Below are 24721 nucleotides of genomic sequence, written 5' to 3'. Positions count from 1 at the left end.
ACCTCAGGCAGGTCACAAAAGTAGTACTTTTGCTCTTCCCACAAAATTAGGAAATACTTAGATCTCATGGAAATGATTTCAAGGTACTTGTTTACTTAAAAAATATTAATACAACACTGCATGAAAAAAAACCCCAAATATATCAAGTTTTCTAATTTCTTATTCCTGTCTAATTACCATAATAAAAGTCTACAGTGACCACTCTTACACCTATAGCTCAGATGTTTCATCCGCAGGAGACATGAAAAGGCACAACTGAACAAAAATAAAAAGAGTAGGAACACACATTTCCAAAACAACTGTTTGGTCCGGGATAACAAAACAGTTTCATTTTGGAGTCTCTCACTTATCTCAACTTCATTTACTTATAATTACTTGAAAGTCAATAAATAAATGCTACCCTGAAGTACCTGAACTAAAACAAAGAAATACAAAGTGAAATTTAAAAGGCTTACCATATCAACTTCAGTTGATATAAACTACAATATTTAAATAGGCTATTGAGTGCAGATTTTTTCCCCACTATGCATAAAAAAAGGTTTGTTCTTAAGACTACTCAAAGGTGCTTGATGGAATCTTTAGGAAAATCAAGCAATTAAGTACTATCTTGGGAGAAAATATCACATTTAAATAATTTAGGGAAGAGCATCAGAGTTTGCAGAAACCTTGCATTAGATAAATTTGTATTTCTAGTTTCCTAGAAAACTTGCTATAAATTAAAATTACTAAAAGCAGCCTTATCCTTCTTCATGGGGCATTCACTGTACTTTAGGCCATTTTCCTCTCAAAGCAAGTAAAACATCCCAGACGGGGTTTAAAAAGCAAAACGGAGGATCTGACGTCATTATGGCCCTGTAGACACCTTGATTCAATAGTGAGCACTTGCTGCAAACTTGTTCCCCACCCACAGATGGAGTATTGTTATGACAGGAAAACTATGAGATGGGCAATCAGAAAATGTAAATTAGTGCCGGCTCTGCTATCTCCTAGCCCTGCATCTATGAGTGTGTTTATTTAATCTAAGTTTGTTTCCTCATTGGAAAACAGCGATGATAATACCTACTTCTCCAGGGTCCTCATGAAGATTAAAGGTGGCATGTGAAGGCACATTGTAAACTATAAAGTATTATACAGCAAGTTCAAATCCTTAGTGAAAGAAGATGAGGAATAAATCAATGCCTAAGTAATTGCGAGAGGCCATATAAATATAAGGCATAAGTTCTACTAAGAACCTTTTAAATGGAATATATGAAAAGTTATGTCATTTGCCCTATAATTATTGACTACAGAGTATAACAGATCTCCTTCATATATAAAAATTATAAGCCTTTAAGTCAAAGTAACTTAAGAAGGATGGGACTAACAAAAACCTGTCAGCCACTTTTTGCCCATGACTCAATCTGGCTCCTGCTTAAGGCCAGTTTCTAAACACAACTTGAAGAACGGCCAGGAGATTTTTTAAAAAATACAATTTTTACATTCCATCAGGTCCACTTTAAAAAAAAAAGCTAACAGCTTGTCAATATTGTCACATTCCTCCTACTTTGCGTATTTTTTTTAATAAGCAATGCAAAATAAAAGGTGAAGAGGTAAAAAGTATAACCTCAGTTACACGGTATGTGGACTGGTAGGCAAAAAGATAGTCTAACTTTTGAAATGTGTTGAAATGTGTCCTTTTCCCCAGTCTGTCTTCCCACAAAAATGTACTTTATTTACATGGAGAGAGAGAGGAAACTGATATTTAAAAAAAAAAAAAGGAGAAGAAAGAATATATTTTCCCTTCATTTAAAATTAGCCAAATGAAATACCAATCAAAATTAAGTTTCCAAAGTCTCTGCATTTTTCTGAATTCTCTCATCTGCAAAGCACTTTGATCTGTCCCCAATTCTGTTTCGTCTCTAGCTCCTAAGCCTGTCTTTTTCTATAAAGGGAAAGCAGCAGGAAAAAAGCAAACCAACCCTCTCTCTCCCTAACCATCTGAGACATAGGAAAACAGATTTTCAAATAAGGGAATGAAACAAAAGCAAACAAAACCTTGTTTGTTTGTTTTGTCTTAAAAGGATATGGTGTACAACTGGGTCTGAATTCAGGGCGTCACCCACGGAGGAATCTTATGCCTATGAAGTCATCCCTAATTACAGAGTTTGACTAACACTATGGCAATTATGAAACCACTCCACTGGCTCATTTAACTATACTTAAACCCTGAACATAAATCTTTGCTGAGAAAGGTGTACCTACAACTACCTGAAACTATTACTCAAATTCTAAAAGGTATTTGATGGAGATGGGGGGGGGGGGTGCTTGTTTTCATCCCCTAAGGTGAGTCATTTTAGGAATGCAGCTGACAATCTATTTACTACTGTGTGTCATTCAGAACCACATGGGTCAGGAGGCAAGGCACACAAAATGGGAAACTCGACCATGGATAATCAAGAGTTGATTATGAACTTTTTTTTTTCCCTTGAAATTGAAAGCAACTAAAAGATAAAAGCAGGGGATGGCTGCCATAGACATGATCCAGCCACTAGTATGCCAGGTAAATAGAACTGGGAAAGTGAACCTAACAACTTACATCAGAGATCTGGCCACACATACTTAAGCTGGTAAGCTCATCACATGAAGAGGAGAGGGTGGACAAAACATGGAACAATACATTATTTGTGTTTGTGTATCTGTCACCTTCCCCTGTCCAAAACAGGCAGTGCTTTGGCACACCCACACTCCACATACCTACCGGTACCAACAGAAACTGCCGCCCTGCCTCCTCCCTGGTAGGTAAGTCAACAACACGAGTCTCCAGGTCAGATGGGCATGCAACACTCTGAGTTAAAGATCACTCTGAGCTAAAGGCTCTTGCGATAATTACTCAAGCTCTAGTGCTTCCAAAAGACTTTAGAATATTTCAACTTGAATGTCTATCATATTCACGCACTGATTCATTTATATTCAAGCCTTAACTGAAGGCTTAGTATGTACTTGCTCTGTGGTGGGTGTTGTAGATATAAAGAATTAGGACCAAAGTCCCCTCTCACAGACCTTATTCTCTAGTAGGTGTAAAGATGGAAAAACAAAGACATAATATTAACACTGTCATGCTCTTACTGTCATATTCACTGAGAGGTGGGGTGACAGTGGTGGGCTTCAGGAAAGGTTTTCCAGAGAAGGTGACTTTTGAACTTAATCTTAAAACCTAAGTAGGAATTCCTCAGACAGGTATCACTGGTAAAGGCATTCTAGGCACAGAGGCATAAAGGGAAGATGATATTCTGGAGCTGGAGAAAGTGTGGTTGAGCATTGGGCCTACGGTTTGTGACAGACACATTTGGAGAGAAGGTCAGGGTCTAATTTAGAAGGGCTACACTCAAAATCTGGACTTGACCCTCTGGCCAAGGGAGAAGGAAGGTCAGTGACGAAAATTCCAGTCAGGAAAGCCTAAGTGTCCACACATATGAACTTATTGCCACATTATTTCTCCCCTTTTCAAATATCTTGCTGGTCAAATCAGGTCACTTCGACTTCCCCACTTTCCTCAGGCTCTAGGTTTAGAAATTCGAGACTGAAGTTTGGCCACAAGAAACAAAGGTAGATGGAAGAAAACCTTCTGGATTCTTCCATGATACCCCTTTATCACCTCATGTCTGGCCGTTTTCAAAGGCATTTGATTTTAGCACATCTGTCTACACTCCTGTCTTCCTCCAAGGTAATCTCTACACTGCTAACTTCCTGAAGAGCAGATCTAAGGTATATTGCCTACAAAAGCAAGTGCCAACTTTTAAGTAACAACATCTAAAAGCCCTAGAATTTTCTGTATTGATACCCGCCTGTCTCTCCAATGTTATTTCCCATCACACGCTCTGCACACCCTGGAGTCACACTCTGTAAAGATACCTTATTCCCCAAACAGGTCATGCATTTTCCCATCTCCATTTAGTTCTCTTCAGTGGAATGCTCTTCACCCATCTTCTACCTACTCTCCAAAAGCACCTTTGAGAAAGTCTGAGACTGTCCCCACCTAAGATAAAAAATCTCTCACAGAACTGTGTGTTTTCTTCTGTTACAGCCAGTGCTGGATCTGTCCAGACAGATCCAATTTAAATACCTCGTTTTGCTGTCAGATCATATGTACCAATTTTTGAATGGGAAAATATAGTCACTACAAGGATAGCATTTAATACTCTTATACAAAAACTCTTTGAAGGAAGGGATGGTATCCCATTCATCCGCATATTCCAAGCCCCAATCACAGTGCCTACAGAGTAGACAGTAGTAATAATTAAGATAATATAATAACATATCATTTTAAGTTTATATTACAGCAGCTAACATTTTTTTTAAACGGCCGCACCCTTGGCATATGGGAGTTTCTGGGCAAGGGATAGAATCTGAGCCGTAGCTGCAGCAATGCTGGATCCTTTAACCCACTGCACTGGGCTGGGGAAGCTCCACAATGACTTGAGCTGCTGCAGTCGGATTCTTAACCCACTGTGCCACAGCAGGAACTCCTACAACAGCTAAGATTTATGAAGGATTTATTATTTATGTGCACTGTGCCAAATGCTTTATATACATTTGATAAGTTACTTCTCAGAAAAACTTTGAATCGCATAATATTGTTATTTCCATTTTACAGAAGAGCAAACCGGGTTAGAGAAGTTGAGTCACGTGCCCCAAATCACACAGTTAGAGAGAGCCAGAGCCAGTTCTCAAACCCAACTCTGCCTGACAAGAAAGCCAGTATTCTCAATCGTTATTAGAGCTTCCTCCACCACGGCTTAGTGAATGAATTTATTTCCCCAACAAGACTATAAACATATTAAAGTAGAAACATAGATCACTTATCTTTGTATTCATCACAGCACTTAGTACAATGCGGGGACACAGTGTGTTCTCAATAAATATCTTGCATCAAAAATGGTCTGTATCTAGTACCCAAAACTATTTTGATTATGTCAGTCCCATTTCAGGAAGCTCGAATTTCCTATGTCCAAACAGCTTGGCTAATCTGTGCCTGATATTCCTGATCCTCTAGAGTGTTCCTACTAGTCACATCTAACCCATTTACCCTTTGAACAACACTCTAAATTAGCTTTTTTTGTTGTTGTTTTTTCGTCATTTCTTGGGCCACTCCCGCGGCATATGGAGGTTCCCAGGCTAGGGATCTAATCGGAGCTGTAGCTGCCAGCCTACGCCAGAGCCACAGCAACTCAGGATCCGAGCCGAGTCTGCGACCTACACCACAGCTCACGGCAACGCCAGATCCTTAACCCACTGAGCAAGGGCAGGGATCGAACCAGCAACCTCATGGTTCCTAGTCGGATTCGTTAACCACTGCGCCATGATGGGAACTCCTAAATTAGCTTTTTGATCACAACCATCCTCCTAAACATATCCTATTAACACCTACATCAGTAGCTTCTGTTTTACCCTGCCCCCATTTCCTCTTTTCCTCCCTCCTAGAAAGAACTCCCTCTCTCTGTACCTACCTCTCAGGTAATGCCCACCTCTTTATTCCTTTAGTCTACTTATCCAAATTCTACTCATCCTTCAAAAGCTGCAGCAGGGGCCTCATCCTCTCCCCAACCATGTTTTCCCAAGGACTCCACACCCCTGCTGATCTTTCTCTTCAACACCCACAGGATTTAGAATCTTGTCACAAAATGTAGCAATTTAATTATAGACTTCCTCCTATAGCTACAAAAATGGATGTGAGGACAGTCTGCCTGGGACATCCATCATCCTACTTGATTCAGCTCATTTGCCTCCTCCACATAAATTCTGAAACTTGGTCAAAGAGAAAAATCTCCCCCAAGCAAAGAGAATCATTTCTTTCATCAACAGCAAACGAATACTTGTCTAGTTACTTGCTCTGCCAGTCTTATTTCAAGATTGTTTGTTCCTCAAGAACAGAGTCTAAACTTCATCTTCCTCTTGGATATTCTTACAATAACAACCACTGCTGGATGCTGGGTATGGAGCTATGGTTCAAAAAATATTCCAACTGACTGCAATATTTTGAGGGTAGTGACAATTCCCCCAGCATGCCCAATATCCAATGATTACTGAAGTTCTATTCGGGAAGAAACAAGTGCCTGGGGTAATTAAGTGACTTTGCTCAAGAGACAGAACTATACAGAAAAGGTAAAATTAAAAAAAAAAAAAAAGGGTATGTGAAAGAGAGGGTAATTAACTACTCTTATCATAAAAATGAAAACAAAGAGGTTACACACTGTTTTGTGGAAAGAAGGCTCATGCCTATTATACTCTATGTAAGAGAATTTAAAAACTCCTAGAGACACATGTGACCGTGGTATTGAGACACACAAATGGTTGTGATAATGTAGACAGTGACACTTCTGACTAATGCCAATTCATTTTTATTACTCAGGGATTCACTTAATCCTTGAATTGAAATCACCAAAACTGTAACTGTGTAAAATATACAGAATACTGGCAACAGGTTCAGTGAAGACTACATAGAGAAAGTTCTAAAAGTTATTTCTGAGAATTCCCGTGGTGGCTCAATGGTTAACGAATCCGACCAGGAACCATGAGGTTTCGGGTCTGGTCCTTGGCCTCGCTCAGTGGGTTAACGATCTGGCGTGGCCTGTGAGCTGTGGTGTAGGTCACAGAGGCGGCTCGGATCTGGCATTGCTGTGGCTCTGGCGTAGGCTCGTGGCTACAGCTCCGATTAGACCCCTGGCCTGGGAACCTCCATATGCCGCGGGTGCGGCTCTAGAAAAGACAAACAAATAAATAAATAGAAGTTATTTCTTCAAAGCATAAGTGCTAAAAAAGGACATGAGGAATTCCTGTTGTGGCTCAGCGGTAACGAACCCGACTAGCATACAGAAGGACACGGGTTCGATCTCTGGTCTTGCTCAGTGGGTTAAGGATCCAGCATCGACATGAGCTGTGGGATAGGTCACAGATGCGGCTGGATCTGGCATTGCTGTGGCACTGGCATGGGCCAGCAGCTACAGCTCCGATTGGACCCCTAGCCTGGGAACCTCCATGTGCTGTGGGTGTGGCCCTAAAAAGACCCCCCCCCAAAAAACAAAAAAAGAAAGAAAAGGACATGAATGCTTACTTTCTCTTGTGGCACATAATTGCTGCTATACATGACAAGCTTCTGCTTCCCTGTATTTAAAAATCACTTAATTTCAGCCTCTTATATGCTAAAAACTAAACAATTCCCACTGTATTAGTGCTAATAACTTGGTATAAATAAATATTACCAAACACTCAAGTATCAATGTGATTTGCTTTTTATTATAGGATTTTTTTTTCATACATAAGCTGTCGCTCTAGTACCCCACAGTTTTTTTAATGATTAGTTTTTAACCTTACAGCTGCTTTTTCTCAAGGGGCAAGCATTTTGGAGTTTTGTTTGCTTCCTTTTAGAAAACTTCAATTGAATCTTGATAAAGGAGTAACTATAATATATGTCTTTCTCAATTTACTGATTTGTTGCTCTGTCAAAACAAGCAAGTCAAATTCTAAAGGCCCTCACCTGTGACAGGTTCCTAGTTAATCCTGAAAGTTTAGGAAAGGTAAAAGCAGCAGGAAGAAGTGGTGAAAGATTTTTCTGTTAATTATTCTAGTACCTCGGCATTATTAAAAATTGCTCACTATGGTCAGCATGGAGAGCAAATGCCTATGATGAAAGCAATATTCAATAGGTAGGAGCATACTTAGCGAGGTTGTTTATCAAGGCCTAGATCCTCTAGTAATTCTATTTGACATTTCAGCCCGGCATGGGTACAACTAAACATTGGACATGGCTAGATAACCCCAAATAAAACTGACAATCTTTTCCCACAAGGCACTATTGTATACGCTGTTAGGCTGTATAAGACTCAAGACTAGAAAACAAAGCAATTGGCTGATGGGACACACAGCTGGATACATTTTGCAACTACCCTTCTACAGTTCATTTAGATTAAAATAATATGAACACAAAACATTGGTTCGATAATGCAGCACACCATTTCAGCGACATTTGTGAAGTGACGTAAAAAAACCATACCTACTATTTCCATGCCAAATTATGTTTTAAATTCCAAATCAATTGAGCAGTGAACTTTGGAAGGTTCTATTGGTGACTGAAGGTTAACTCTCCTTTTTATCCAACCCCAAGGAGCTGTCTATCCATAACTGTAATTTTGCCTTGGATGTTTCCGAAAACGTTAAGGAGATTTAAACATTAGCTTCCTATTTAGTTTGAGGAAGGGATTGCTAACTCTTGCATGTACACTGCTACAACAACAGCTGGGGATGCATGAGAAGTGTAAATGTGTATTAAGAAGGGCAGGGGAGGAGTTCCCGTCGTGGTGCAATGAAAACGAATCCGACTAGTAACCATGAGGTTGGGGGTTCGAGCCCTGACCTCACTCAGTGGGTTAAGGATCCGGCGTTGCTGTGAGCTGTGTGGTGTAGGTTGCAGATTCGGCTTGGATCCTGTGTTGCTGTGGCTGTGGCGTAGGCTGGTAGTTGTAGCTCTGATTCAGCCCATGGCTTGGGAACTTCCATATGCCTGATGCAGCCCTAAAAAAAAAAAAAAAAAAAAAAAGGCAGGGAAGCAGAGAAGGCTATTATTTGCAAAGTAACGCAAGAGGTCTACACAGAGTTAAACCAAGCTATGTCAGCCCTCTTCCTACTTGTCGAACACGTATGATCAATTAAACCACCTCAAATGTTCTGCCTGGATTGTTTTAAAGGAGGTGCAGCATAGGGTCCTGGTTGTTAATCAGGCACTGCCCTTCCCCAGTTCCAGCGGCCCCTCGCAGTGTGATGACCATCTATTTCTTGATCTAGTCTGCTAGTCTGTGAGCTTCTGGAAAGCAGAGCTGCTATCTTATTTGACTTTGTATCCTGGCTCATGACAAGCCCCTACTAAAGGTCTGTTGAATAAATAAACTCCGATGTTGGCAAGTAGGGAAAGTGAACAGACTTAAACATAACGCTGGCTAAACAGTCATCTCACGTGGATTTAAAAATGCATACTCTATAGTGAAAGCTGGAATCTTCCCACATTCTTCACATGTACTTGGCCTGTTGGTATGCTTTAACTATCTGCTCCTGTTTAATACTTCAAGATACTACAAAACCCTTCAAGATGTTTGCCACCTATCCTTTGAATTTAGCCGAAAGTCAAACAGAACTTTTTTTTCAGAAACTGTTTTTACTTGGCAATTATGCAGCACATTTCACCTTTACAATAACACACATCATGCACAAATCATGTTTGGACAAACCTGCAGTTTATAGCTAAAAGTATCATTTAGAAATAAATGTAAAGTGCCGCAAACTAAAACTATAAAATTTTTATTATGAAAAATTTTAATGAATACAAAAATAAGAGAAAATAGTACAACAAATACCCATAAATCCTATCATCCAGATTCTACATTTATTTATCAGGTATTTCCCATGATTCTCTCTTCCTGCCCTCTCTCTTCTTCTCACCCCCCCGCTCCTCCCCCACCTCTGTCTCTCCAGAATTATTTTAAAGCAAATCCCAGACATCCTGTGATTTCACTTTACATAGCTATTAAATGAGTTCATTTTCTAGAAATACCTCTTTTCTATTCTAGCTTATGCTAGATTCGAATTGATCTTTTTTTCAAGTACCGTTGATCTTTTTTTCAAGTACCGATATACCTATGAGTCACTTAAGCCCCAAAGGGTGCCCAAACCTGTGTCATTTCCTGGAGAAATATCAAACACTTCCATTTTAAGTAAAAGTTTCTTTTCCTCTTTTTTGTCTTAATAAAAAAAGATAAGCTCTTCAAGCAATGGCTATTTTAAAACAGGTTAATAAATTTTCCAATAATAGAAACATTCAAATCAATTAAGTCAGATTCGAGACATTCTTTAAATTCTTGACAAAGAGTTTTGTATATATTTAATGTACAGCTTAATCATATTCTAAAAGCCCCCTTTCCTGTTATGAAGAATACTATTTCAAACCCAAAGACACAACAAAGTGATAACTCTCCTTCCCTCATTGTTACAAAGCTATGAAGTATTAACTCCTAGGATTGAAATAGCATACTCTTCTTTTAGAGAGTCTAATCCTTTCCTTATTTACTAAGTAAACGCTTACACTTTCCAAAAATATAGGACTAATTTATGAAAAAGCATATCTGCTGCTAATGAAATTAATTAACCTTCATATCTAAGGAATATTTCCATTCGCTTTCCCTATGAAAATTAGCATTGAAGCCAAGAGCAACCTTAGGTATATATATTGCTCACAAGGCAAGATCAGACTAGTTCACTCAAAACAAAATGGTATGATGTACAACTCAGAAATCACTAGAGATAAAATTTCAGCCTAGACTTTGAGTGAAGCTGAAAGCTTATCAGTCACTGAAATTGCCTCCTGCAATGTTACCCTGCTTATGTAAGTTCTCAAATATAGTAGTTGTTTGAGTTCCTGTTATGGCACAGCCGAAACGAATCTAGCTAGGAACCATGAGATTACAGGTTCCATCCCTGGCCTCGATCAATGGGTTAAGGATCTGGCGTTGCTGTGAGCTGTGGTGTAGGTCACAGACGTGGCTCAGATTCCACGTTGCTGTGCCTGTGGCGTAGGCCAGCAGCTGTAGCTCAGGCCAGCAGCTGTAGCTCTGATTCAACCCCTAGGCTGGGAACTTCCATATGCCACAGGTGTGGCCCTAAAAAGCAAAGGAAAAAAAAAAGTAGTTGTTAACTGAGAAAACTAGATTCTTTTCTTTCACACTTCAATTTTTACCTAATACGGGTATAGTAAGTACAAGTAATTTGAGAGGTTACCCTTGTTTCAGAGTTGAGATTTAACTATCTACCTATATTAAAATGGGAATAAAACATTTGATGACCACGTGATGGAAAACCCTGGTGAGTTTCTGAGCAGCAGAAATCACTATCATTACCATGTTATAAGAACACCACCAAAATCTCATCTCTAGCGATTTCCATGTATTTTGCAAAGTTTGAATAAACACGAGGACAACTCTTTGTCATAGGTTACTTTGTAAGAGTACCGGTCTGTTTGTCATGGTCTGTCCTGACAGCTACCCTCCACATCTACTTCACAAAATTTTGAATAACCATTTAACAGGGAGCAAAGGCATTTGAAATCTCATCCCCACCCCCACTTCCACCCCCATCCCAAGATACAAAGTAACAGTCACCTAAACCTTTGGACATCTAACTTGATAGATACCACTACAGAATTAGGATTTTGAAATCAATTTTTAAAAAGTAAAAAGTCCCTAAAATATTTCCCAAGACAGGTTATATATAAATAGATAGATAACAAGTTAGATCCAAAACTTCAAAAATGTCTCATAAAACCAATTTGCTTCTCCCTGACTACCTAAGATTTAGAAAGTGTCTCCAAATGTTTACCCAAACACATAATAAGGATTTTAAGATTTTTAAATAGATTTCTGGTAAATATTCCATAATATAAAGGTCTGAACCTAACCAAATAATATTAAAATCGTTACCCTCTGGGACGAGAGCAAACCTGTTTCTTTCCCGCAGCACTAATAGAAGGAACCTCCCACGCCCAGAACGCCAATCTGGAAACCCAACATTCTTCTCAGAATTGCAAGTTTAGAAAGCAAGTCATAACACTTCCTGCTAGAGAAGGAGAACACCCTGACAAAAGAATGATACAATACTTATGAATCCCCTTCCAGTCAGCCTCCCAGTATTTTGCCAAGTATTCATAGTTTCTAACTTCACAACATTTAGAGAGCAATGAATATGTTCACTCCAGCTCCACTGAAATCATGCAAGAACACAAGGGAATTTAAAGTTGGTTCAGGTCAAATAGCTACAACCCACATACCTATTTAAAGTTTGAACATTCGCCAAGTAACCTGCTTATTTTAGAACACATGGAACCAGCTTCTCCCCAGACACCAAGTCACTCACCCGTAGGAAAGTACATTACTTAGAAAGGCAAACGAATTGCCTCAGACCACTTACGTTCTGTTATTCATCTCAAACCATACTTATTCATGTCTTCATACGACACTCACATTGCATATGCTAGGTGTTGGAGCATTCACTTGCAACTACCCACGTCTTATTTTCTGTTCAAAATGTAAGCTATTAAGCGTAGGAACTATATTTTCCACCAGCCCAGCATACAGGAACTAAGCCAACACTTGCTGAACCGAATTTTCTATTGCGAGGTAGTACTACCGAGTAGCTCAGAGCTCTGGAGCCAGGGCTGGGTTCAGATCCTGTCTCCGCAATTTTCTACGTTGTCCTTGGGCAAATTGTTGACACTCTTGTGCCTCTGTTTTCTCATCTGGGGATGATAACAGTAACTACATCACATAATAGTAACTATTTTGTATATTGCTGTGATGCTTAAATGACTTGATCAAATTTTAGACGACAGCCTGGCACATGGTAAGCATGAGATATGTGATAACCGCCATATTCTTATTATTGAAATCTGTTTTTTAACTGGTCTAGCAATTCTAATCACTTAATTGCTAAATGAAGCAACGGGTTAGTTGTGAGTGCCCTTTGTGGGAATGAACAGCAAACAAATCAATAGGAGAACTGTGCTAAGCTCAGGAGACCATTTCTAATATTGACGTAGGGCACGTCAATCATTGGAGAGGAAATGGAGCGCAATGGGGGCATCAGTCTTAGGAGTCTGACAGACTTGAAGTCTGCGTGACCTTGAACAAATCACTCAGCTTCTCTGAGCCTCAGGTTCATATCCATAAAAGTGGAGCTAATTCCACATACTTCACAGGACTGCAATGATGATTAAATGAGATAAGTGCATAAGAGGGTCTGGCTCTAGCAAGGTACTCAGTAAGCAGTGGCCACTGTTATAATCTGCCTGGGATGTAATGTGCATAGTACCGTCTGCTCTACGAAAGTGAGATAATAGATCTTCCAGTCCTTTATGAATAATATAGAACAAAGAAAAGCGTTTTATGACAACGTATTGAATTCTCAGAATAGGAGGTGACTCACATTGTGACCACTTGTAAAAAGGATCGGGATATCCTACATTAGGAGGCAAAGGGTTCTCCTGTCCTCATCACTAACCACCATTAGCAGACACTGGATTACACTGTCTCCTTAATGGGAGCACTTTATTTCATCAATCACAAAAACTGCATGAAGTATCAAAAGGCAACACAATCCAGAACAGAAGGAATAGAGCTTCAGCAGCCAGAGGAAGTATTTTTCCATCTGTCTTCACTGCTGACTCACTATGTGAAGCCTCTTCAACGTTCCCAAATCTCAGTTTCGCCATCTGAAAAACAAGCATAGCACTGGCTGCCTGTGGCCCAGCAGGGACTATGTGAGGTAGGAAATAACGCTAAAGCACTTTGAACTAACTGGAAGAAAGGGTATACGTGTTATTATTATCCTGCAATTCCAGAGAAAACCGGGACACACGCAATTGCCTCAGGTAAGAAGACAGTATCAGTATCAGACCAGAAATGTTGGGTTTCCACAGCCTTACCTTTTCTTTAGCCATCCTTGCTACTTCAAAATACTAAGATGGGTCTGTCCCAAGGTCTATGAACTTCTTCAATGTCTTGCTACCCAGAAACAGCATCCTTGAGTTTCCCTTTCTTGGTCATCTGGAATATCTATTTTCTAGCTTTCCAAACTCCAAGACTAATGTTTGATTACTATGAAATGACACCAAATCATTCACTGACTTTAGCATCTATTCACCATTAACAAAACAGAATTCATTTCAACTGCAAACTACTGTGGTAAAAGTTCTAGGCATGGAGACGCCCTTTAAAAAGGGACATCTTCCACTTAGTAAATACCAGGGCATTTCCTAAAAGACTGTTTTTTATCACATCAATAGTTCAGCCAGTGCAGTGTGTGGGGCCGAGGGGGGTGGGCACTGGTGTTTGTGTATGTGCATGTGTGTGACTGTGTGTGAACAGCATCTCTGTTTTTACTACAGGTAATGAAAATTGGCTTAAGAATACAAGACGGTGGCCAGAGTTGTGTAATACAGTTCACATTTTTATAAGAAGGCCACAGAATGAAAACAACTTTTACATCGCACTCCAAATTTATCATGATGAATGTTGGGGAAAGCCGATAGAAACCAACCCATGTTTGTTTTGTTTTTTTTTTTTTTTCCTTCTTTTGGCTGCTTTCACAGCATGTAGAAGTTCCCAGGCTAGGGATTCAATCTGAGCCAGAGCCATAGCAGTGACTATGCCAGATCCTTAACCCACTGAGCCACCAGGGAACTCCGAATTCAACCTATGTTTTATCTGTACACATAAAGCTCATAAACGCTCTCTATCTCAGATGTTACAAAAAAATAATCCATCGGAGTTCCAAAGTAGCACAGCTAAAATGAATCCGACTAGGAACCAGGAGGTTGCATGTTTGATCCTTGGCCTTTATCAGTTGGTTAAGGATCCGGTATTGCCGTGAGCTATGGTACAGGTTGCAGACATGGCTCGGATCTGGTCTTGCTGGGGCTGTGGTGTAGGCCGGCAGCTGTAGCTCTGATTAGACCCCTAGCCTGGGAACCTTCATATGCCGCAGGTGCAGCCCTAAAAAAAAGCAAAAAAAAAAAAAAGAAAAGAAAATCCGTGAAGTTAAAAGTTCACACACATGCACCTTTGGACACACACACACCTCAGGGTGGAAAGGAAAGAAAGAGGCACACCCAAAGTTGCATGAGAGTTTCACGGACATATCGGTGTAATACGCAGTTAGGATACAAGACCTAGACACAGTAGTTTAAAAGTCTCTTCCAACTTTCATTCAAATGTCATGCTCTCCCCACCACACCCAGTACTGTGTATATTCTTTCCATGTGTGACATGTACAACGGAGGCCTCTCCCACTGTGTTTAATGCCACACCTCAATAACACTGATCTATTGTCCTTTAATGGGACAAGATTTTACCCATCTTCATGACTTATAAAGCAAACAAAAAAATAACACCCACAGTGTGTAAACCATTGAAGCAAAGGGATCCAACATAAAATAAGCACCAAATTAACACAGAGGATATCCCTACTGTAATTTCAGACTATACTGGAAATTTTAGGATTTATACTAGGCACAGTATTAGGTACAAACTTCCTGTTGTGTGGATGGGTCAGTTTTAACAATCAAGTAGATCTAGTTTATGTGATGATCTGGGGGGAAAATAAGCCACAAAATACCTTAAATTCAATATTCCAAGGGATGCCTTCCCAACAGCAAATGTTAATTAGCTCTGTCCTTGCATAATAAACTAATCCACATTTTAAAATAGGATGTCTTAGAGTTCTTGTCTTGGCACAGTGGAAAAGAATCTGACCAGGAACCATGAGGTTATGGGCTCAATCCCTGGTCTCGCTCAGTGGGTCAAGGATCCCGTGTTGCTGTGGTGTAGCTCGAAGACGCGGCTCAGATCTGGCATTGCTGTGACTGTGGCGTAGGCTGGCAGCAACAGCTCCAATTGGACCCCTAGCCTGGGAACCTCCACATGCCGCGGGAAGCGGCCTAAAAAGACGAAAGTCAAAAATAAAATAGCATGTCTTATTATATATTAAATTATATACCTTGTCCTAACGCACTAAAACAAAAAATTGAAATAAATAGAAGGATTTAAGCACAGGTCCTCCAAAAATTATCAACTTTTATACATGGGGTAGGGAACGGACTTAAAAAGACATCTGTGGTGAGTATATGGAGTTAACAATAGTGAATTGTTTATTTCAAAGTTGCTAAGAGTAGATCTTAAAAGTTCTCACAACAACAAAAAAAGTATATCTATGTGGGGTGGTGCATGTTAATTAGACTTACTGGAGTAATCATTTCACAATATATAAATATATTAAATCATCACATTGTACACCTTCACATAATACGATGTCATATGTCAATTATATCTTAATGAAACTGGGGGAGACATCTGTGTTCTGGTCATAGCTAATAAAATCATACAAAGAAATAACTCATATATTCTACACCTTCCTATCCTGAGGTTCTCTCATTCAAAAAAAAAAAAAAAAAGATAGGAAAGAGGAAAAGAAGGACCAGAAACAATATTTTTAAAAACCCAACCAACTCAACTCAGCAGTTTCTAAATTTTTTGGCCTCAGAACGTGAGGACCCCAAAGAGGTTTTGGATATGTGGTTTATTTTAGATCTATCAGTGGCTTTATCATATTAGAAACTACAACTAGAATATTTTAAAGATATTTCTTGGAAAAACAACAGTAAACTCATTGCATGCTAATGCAACATTTAAGTGAAAAATCTATTTGTAAAATATTTAGTGGGATGAGGCCAAGCCCCTGGGGATCTGTCTCTTGCTTCAACCGTGTTTGAAGGGAAGAGACCCACGGATGCCACTTCTTCCAGCCTCCCATTACCCTTGAACTTCTGAAGTAGCAACTTTAGGAACCAACCACTCAGCCCTCCTTAGTCTCCAGAACCGGCCAACACCGTTTTTTGGAGCTGAGCTCCTTAGGGCTGCTCAACCATGAGCTCGTATATTTGTCAGAATTATTCCACAAGGCTGGAGGCTGCGGTCAACTGCGGGGTCGACCTGCATCTGGGTCCTCCTACACCTACCTTTCTCTGGGCTTCTATTTCCACCGTGGTGATGTGGTTGTAGAGGGTGTGGGTACCTTCTGTGATTCAGCTGAGGAGTGGCTCAAGGGCACCCAGTGTCTCCTGAAGATGCAAAACCAGTGTGGTGGCCACGCCCTCTTCCAGGAGGTGCAGAAGCTGTCCCAAGATGAATGGGGTAAAAACCCCGGACACGATGGAAACTGCCACAGCCCTGGAGAAGTCCCTGAGCCAGGCCCTTGTGGATCTGCACAGCCTGGGTTCCAGCCTGCACAACCCCAACTCTGTGACTTCCTGGAGAGCCGCTTCGGGATGAGCAGGTGAAACGCATCAAGAAGATGGCGACTACCTGATCAACCCCCCTACCCCCACCCCCACCCCCTCCTCCTCCGCCACCCCGCGCTCTCTAGGCTGTCCGCCCCCAGGCAGTGCTGTAGAAAGGCTCCCCCTCCTACAGAGACCAGAGCCTCTGAAGCCCAGCAGCCTTTGAGGGGCCCCTCTGCCCCCTAGGTGTAATGGCCTTTCCCTGCAGCCAGTAGGCAGCTTTGTAATCAATCACCCTGGGGCCCTCACCCAAGCTGTAGACCAAATGGAAACAGCAAAGCTTTTTGCAGCCAAAAAAAAAGAAAAAAGAAAAGTGAGAAGAGTACATTGTTTACATTTTTGCCTAATTTAACACAATGACAGCTGGATTTTCCTATCTGCTTCTGCATTCAGTCTGTTGCAATATGTTGTTTTGATTCAAGTATATGAAGAAAACATGGCCTCCCACAGATTTTTTGAAAAAGGGAGCGGTTTAAGAGCCTTTCCAGATAATTACCAATATTCTTCATTATAAGACTATGCCAAAACCGGAGAAATGATAGTTTCTTAAATGCTAGTTGCAGTGTGGAATCTGATACTGGATCAATGACTTTTCTTTGGCACTCTGTTGCACTAAAATCCATTGGTTTATCTTGCACTTTAAATAGACCTTTTACCCATGCTTGATTTCATAACATCATGCACTGCTCATCTGGAACAATACTGTTTGACCAATACAGATCTTCCCAATGTTGTCACGCTTCATTTTACAATATCTAACAAAATCACTGTCATTAAAAACACCACCAATCTCATTAAAGTATTGATGCAAGATGGCTGATGCAAGCTTTCAAGAATTTGCATTTTTGCTTGAAATCTCTATCATTGGCAACAAATACTCTCAACTGTTTTCCCTGCAGTGACTAGCACACTTGGTTCATTTTTGATAAAATTATCTCGGGTCCCAATAATCAGTTAATGTGTCATTCGATCTTGCAAGTAAAAGTGATTTTCTATTACTTAAATATGCGGCTAGTTTAGCTTGCAACTCAAACAACTGCACGAGTGCTTTTCCTTAAGACAATCACTGTATATCCATATGCAGCAGAAATGCTTTTTATGTACCTTCCATTTCATCACACAGAATATTGAAAAGATGTATACCCAAGAGTCTAGATTTAATAAAATTATTTTTTTCCTCCTTCATCAAGAACATTCATTAATGAACTGCATGTTGTAGGTCCTTTTCTAAAAGGAAGGGTATGGTGTTGAAGATTACTAATACAGTGTAGGGCTGCTGCCTTGCATTCTGAGGCACCAGCAAAACTACCATGGCTTTTGTCAATACAGTGAAAAAGCAAAGAACATCTTAGTGTTAGTATGCAAATAATTTTGATCTCCAAGGGACTAGATGACATACTTTTTTTTTTATTGAGAACTGGTGCTTTATTTAGCAATATTTATGATGGAGCCATCCAATTTTAGAGGGACAAAAAACATAAGGTCCATAGGTTTTTAACAAGAAAATTTTAAACTGAGAATGCAATTACCAGAATAGGTTTTATTGTGAATTCTGTGGTGCTGAATTATGAAAAGAAAAATTGATTAATATCACTTCTGAGGGGACCAATCTATACAACTCATCTACTCCAAAGAATATTTTGCAGGAGTTCCCGTCGTGGTGCAGCGGTTAACGAATCTGACTAGGAACCATGAGATTGCAGGTTCGATCCCTGCCCTTGCTCAGTGGGTTAAGGATCCGGCGTTGCTGTGAGCTGTGGTGTAGGTTGCAGCCGTGGCTCGGACCCCGCGTTGCTGTGGCTCTGGCGTAGGACCCCTAGTCTGGGAACCTCCATGTGCCGCGAGAGCGGCCCAAGAAATGGCAAAAAGACAAAAAAAAAAAAAAAAAAAAAAAAAAAAAGAATATTTTGCAGAATCAGCTTCATGCCCACAAGACAGTAACTTATCATGAGAGTATAGTTTTTAGAAACTTTTAATACTTTTCTTGGGGGGTCGTGCCTGTGGCACATGGAAGCTCCTAGGCCAGGGACTGAACCCAAGCCATAAGCAGTGATGCTGAATCCTTAACCGTTAGGCCACCGGGGAACACCCATTTAATACATTTTCTTTGAGGTTGGTGGGTATGTTTATTATCCTGGTTGTGATGGTGATTTCACACCATTTAATACGCTTTTTAAAAGAGTAAGGCAATATATTTGTTACAAAACTACTTGAAAACATTCAGCTCATATGTAGCAAACCATATTTTTCTTCTGATAATCAGTAAGTTTCCTTCTCTGACACATACACTAGAACAGAAAGGGTTTGGAAGTTAAACTCTGTATGAAATGCAGAAATTATATTTTATATTATTACTATTTTAAATTAGTAAATACTAGTGCACCATACTATTTATGTTTAAAATAATATGCGGGCTATTTTAAAGCAAATCTCAAGAAATAAAAAAGAGGAAAGAAAAGATGAAATACGAGAACATCAACTATTGATAAACTGTTGAAACTGGGGGGGGGGGTCCTTATGTTTGAAGTTTTCCATAAAAATAAGTTTCTTTTTTTAATAATGATTTTTATTTTTTCTGTTATCGCTGGTTTCTTCTTCTTCTTTTTTTTTTTACAGCCACCCCTGTGGCATGTGGAAGTTTCCAGGCTAGGGGTTGAATTGGAGCTGCAGCTGTGGCCTATGCCACACCATGGAAACATTGGATCTGAGCCACATCTGCAACCTATGCTGCAGCTTGCAGCAATGCCAGATCCTTAACCCACTGAATGAGGCCAGGGATCAAAACTGTATGCTCACAAAGACAACATAAGGTCCTTAACCCATTGAGCCACAGTGAGAACTCCCCATAAAGTTTTAAAGGGAGTTCCTGCTGTGATACAGTAGGTTAAGAATCTGACTGCAGCAGCTCAGGTTGCTGCAGAGGCACAGGTTTGCTCCCTGGCCCAGTGCAGTGGGTTAAAGGATCTGGAATTGCTGGCAGCTGCAGCTCAGATTCAATCCCTGGCCCAGCAACTTCCATATGCCATGGATGTGGCCATAAGAATTTTTTTGAAAAGTTTTTAAAAAGTTCTGTGCGCTTATAAGAAAGTGTTTGGTATTTTGGAAAGCAAAAATAAAATTCCTGACTTGTATCCATTCATTAGACAAACACTGAATGAACATCTATGCTGTAAAAGGCACTTCGCTATGGCATCGGGAAATAGATTTATGAAACGTGCCTTTTATACCCAAGGAGCTCAGAGTGGCTGTGTCCACATATATAATCAATTCCGTAAAATGGGTATAATGTCTCCACTATGACCATTCTAAGAGGTACTTATATATTTTATATAGCAAAGCACGACTTGTGCAAACTGAATTGCAAATCATGATAGTGCAATTTTAAGGGGAAATAAAAGGGGGGGATGGCATGAAAATACAAAAAGGAAACATAAAAAATAAGAAATGAGACTCCCTTTGGTTTTCCTCTATAAAAGGAAAGGAACAAGCGATGTGAACAAATATGGGCATGACCACATCATTTTTCCAACACAACCCCATCATCTTATTTCACTTCAGGACAGGAACCATCATGTCATCTCCTTTGAGTCAGCTCTTGTACTACTCACATATGCAAAAATAACTGAGTAATACATTCATTTTCCATAGTGAACACGAATACATTAAGTATTCTATAATTCTTCAAGTGACAGAAAACGATGTTCACGAATGCCATGTTTTAATTTCCACGGCTACTGTATCCACCCACAAACACCCTCCCCCCCCTATAAATTAAGACCACCCTAAGGAATAAATCCACAGGTTAAATCAGTAACATTCTTCAGTTACTCTAGGAGTCCATTTATAATGCTGATAAATGAAAAATAAAAGCCAGAATCAAAAAATCAAATATGGACTTTAATTTTAATCAGCTTCCAGCTTATTGCCATATATTTCAAACAAACTGTCAATTTTTCCCTAGTCCAACCTCAGGTACAATATGCAAGAGTTCTCAAAACACATTCAATGTAGGTCTTTAAAAGTTGAGTGAGAGCATTAAATGATTGAAAATTGCTCTACCGTTTTCATCTTTAATATTTATTAAGCTCTATGAGGACAGCGATTTGTCTTTGTTCACCAATCTATTTCAAGCACCTAGAAGAGTGCCTGGCACACAGTAGGCACTCGATAAGAATCTGTTAAGGAGGGTTGGGGGAGAGGGGAATGAATGAAGGCAATCAAAAGGTACAAACTTCCAGCTATAAGATAAATAAGTACTAGGGATGTAAGGTACAATGTAAGAAATGTAATGAACATGGCTGTATGTTATATGTGAAAGTTAAGAGAGCAAATCCTAAGAATCCTCATCACAAGGAAAAAAGGTTTTTCTATTTCTTTAATTTTGTACCTATATGAGATGACAGAAGTTCATTTAACTTACTGTGATGATCATTTCACGATTTATGTTAAGTAAAATCATCACGCTGTACACCCTAAACAGTACTATATGTCAATTATGTCTCGAGAAGATCAAAGAAAAAATTCAGGAGTAAATATTTACTTTCAAATTAAAAAAAGTATCTATTAAATATATGATAACAACATTACACCCTAAAGGAATTAAGCTGTCAGTTGCTATAGTGGTTTATTACATAATCAAGAGCAAACTTTTGGCACTTTTAATGCAAATCACATAAACATAAAAGAGAGCTACTCTTGTCCCATTGGGCAACTCTAGGGAATAGGATGATTCCTGAGAGCTAATCTAGCCAAAGAAATGGTAGGTTTCATCTTTCTAATGGCACTGAATCCATGATCATATTTGGCAACTGAAGTGATTTTCTAATTCTCCACTTTTAGAAAATAAAGGCATTTCAGAGAAAAGTGGAATCAAAAGTATAAAGAACTCCAAACTTCATCAAGTTTTCCCCCAGACTTGCACACAAAGAAAAAAAGGAAGAAAAATCTCACTTAACTGTCAAGATCTCAATGCTTTAGCTTTCTAAATTTTAAAACAACTTTTTGACCTCACAAGGAATCACAAAATCTTCAAAAGAAAGAGCCGCTTCAGCATTTCCTGTCTGCCTGCCCTGGTCCAAGATTAACCTTTTCAGTTCTTAGGAAGACTTATAAAACCCTTTTAAATGACTAATTCAGATGAAGTGGTAACATGAAGCCATCGTTTATAAGGCGCTGGTTTCTACTTGTTACCAGATGTTGCTATCACTTCAAAGTGTTAAATGAAGAGGTTCAGATATATCTGCATGTGGAATATTTTCTGACTTCCGCTTTTACTGTGGAGACATGTTCCCAGGGAAAAACTGTTGCCTTGTTGTCGAATAAAATGTCTCTAAGATCGCCAATATTCACTTCAAGAACCACCAAGCACTGTCAGTCTAATTTATCGTCCACGTAATTCTTGCAAACACATTCATATATACTTTCAAAACACAACACAAATTAATTCCATTTCTTTGGGAGCTTGTCATCTAACAGCCCATTTAAAGATTTAGCTGAAAAATCCAAATATGTGTGTGAGTGTGCACACTTCTGGAATTTCTTTTTTAGGCAAATAAACAGTCACCAGCGTCACATGGCTTAGGGTTCCTTTGCCTGGTATAAGGCAACAATTGCACTATATTTTCTACTTCTACCCATTCTTCTCTGGTTATGTAAATTCCTTTGCTCATGTTGCCATTAAGGTTTTATTAGGTTAATTAAAAATGTTTTTTAATCTCCAGAGAGTTTAATGCAACAACAATGGTTGCTATTTTCTACACATAATGGTCATTGTTAAGTTTGGCCCAACACAGCATCCTGAATACAATGTAGATTTATGCTTAAGATTGGCTGCAAAAATAGCGTGGTCTCATACAGTGTTATATGCCCTTACTATTCAAATGTCTGGGAGATGCTCCATAACTTCTATTTTATTTTTTGCTGAGATACTCCGACTGTATTTCTTTGAGGATGGAACTGAATCCATAAACATAACACTATGCTGGCTCAGATTTCTAGAGGCTGAATTGTAACTGACCAGTCTTGCTTGCTCAGTATTTTATTTGGCAGTCTGCTAACCTGGTACAGCTAAACAGTCTCATTATAACTAATTCTGCCACAATCAATCGGCTTTTGTGGCCTTCATTTGCTAAAAATCATATTGTTAGCAAAAAGTCATCCATACAAGAGAGCAACTTCTTCCTTCTCCCAGCTTCTCCCTCTCCCTGGTACTTCAGAAACTGGCTAAAGCCATTAGCAGGATTCTTTTTTTTTTTTTTTTTGTCTTTTTGCCTTTTCTTGAGCCACTCCAGCGGCATATGGAGGTCCCCAGGCTAGGGGTCTAATCGGACCTGTAGCCACTGGCCTACACCAGGGCCACAGCAATGCGGGATCCGAGCCGCATCTGCAACCCACACCACAGCTCATGGCAACGCCGGATTCTTAACCCACTGAGCAAGGCCAGGGATCGAACCCACAACCTCATGGTTCCTAGGCGGATTCGTTAACCACTGCGCCACGACAGGAACTCCATAGCAGGATTCTTTTGATGGGGTAGACTATGATGGGCTCACTGGCTCTGGGAATTCACTGCTTTAGAGAATAAGCTTTTAAAAGTCTCTCATTAGGAGTTCCCACTGTGGCATGATGGGATCTGCCTTGTCTTGGAAGCTCTGGGATGCAGGTTCAATGCCCAGCACAGTGGGTTAAGGAGCCAGGTTAAGGATCAGCAGTTGCTTAGGTGGCAACTGTGGCTCAGATCTGAACCCTTGCCTGGGAACTCCATATGCCGTGGGATGGCTAAAAAAGAAAAAAAAAAAAAGTCTCTCATCAGATCAAATACCAAAAAAATGCATATAAGCTACATATGCAGAAAAAAAATCTGGAATATCTGTTTATGAAGAGTACCACTATACGGCACTCTTCCTTAAATTTACACTGTTTTTCCACCTCAAGACAGGTTTTGCTGTAGCTGTGACTACTACTCAACAAAGTTAGGAGTAGGTGGGGAAGAAACAAATCACTGATCTTACTGGTAGTAAATTTCACTGAAATAATTACACTAAAACTATCGGCCACACAGGGTAACTTAGGTAAGTTTTCCTGATTGAGAAGGAATTGTATTGTGTTTAAGGTAGTCTAACTGGACTGTGATTTTCAAATTCCTGCTTTATGAGTGTAACCACTTAATACCATATTCATAATGTTATAGGCCACCAGTGATATATTTATTAAAACAATAAAAGCCAATTTAGACTATAAACAGGATGGGAAAGAGAGCCAGGTTTTTTGGTGCCTCCATCCTGGACCATGAAGTAGAAAGAAGGGTGGAAAAGCTTTATCTTGAGAAAGCAAGACAGAAGTGAAAGCATGATCTCTTTTACTTTTGCCACACCCCAAAGCAACAAGGTGACATTTCTGCTTGCTTGCTTCTTCAGTCCTAATCAGTTTAACAGTTCTCTCACTCTTTTTTTGTACCCCAAAAGAAAGTTTTTAAGTGCCCTTTTTGAATTAAGAGGTTTACCAGATTCTTTTTATGTTTTAAGATTTTATTTTTTAGAATCAAAGATTCTGAAAAATAATGAGAATGCACACAAGTTTTCCCTTAAAAACTTTTGATTTACTATTCACGAATAACAAACACATCCCAAACTCCAATACCCTAAAGCCCAGTAATTAAGTGGTACATTCTATTTTGCTATTTGGGGAAACGCACTTGTTTGCAACAACAGAAGAGGTAAACTATAGTTTCCTTAAGGAGGAACAATAGGTTCAGGAGTCTTGTAAACAGAAAAATAAGGGTAGGAGGGGCCTTTAAAAATTTTGGAAATAACT

The 24721-nt window shown here is 39.6% G+C and overlaps 1 protein-coding gene across 9 annotated transcripts in view; it reads right to left on the bottom strand.

Moving 5' to 3' along the window:
• PLS3 (plastin 3) overlaps nucleotides 1-24721 on the bottom strand; it is an 86222-nt gene that overhangs the window by 44862 nt on the left and 16639 nt on the right. Inside the window, exon 1 of one of the 9 annotated variants that reach the window (XM_085008265.1) lies at nucleotides 16589-16899. The exons of the other annotated variants lie outside the window; for them this stretch is intronic. The gene's annotated coding sequence lies outside the window, so the exon portion shown is untranslated. Of the gene's footprint in view, nucleotides 1-16588; nucleotides 16900-24721 lie in introns of those variants that run through there. 9 annotated transcript variants of the gene reach the window in all.

This window comes from Sus scrofa, chromosome X (genome assembly GCF_054392235.1).
Source record: "Sus scrofa isolate SSC_HxYL_T2T_F1_AM1 chromosome X, Sscrofa_HxYL_maternal_Yorkshire_Landrace_v2.0, whole genome shotgun sequence".
Taxonomy (NCBI): domain Eukaryota; kingdom Metazoa; phylum Chordata; class Mammalia; order Artiodactyla; family Suidae; genus Sus; species Sus scrofa.
This window is presented reverse-complemented; position numbering and strand designations above follow the sequence as displayed.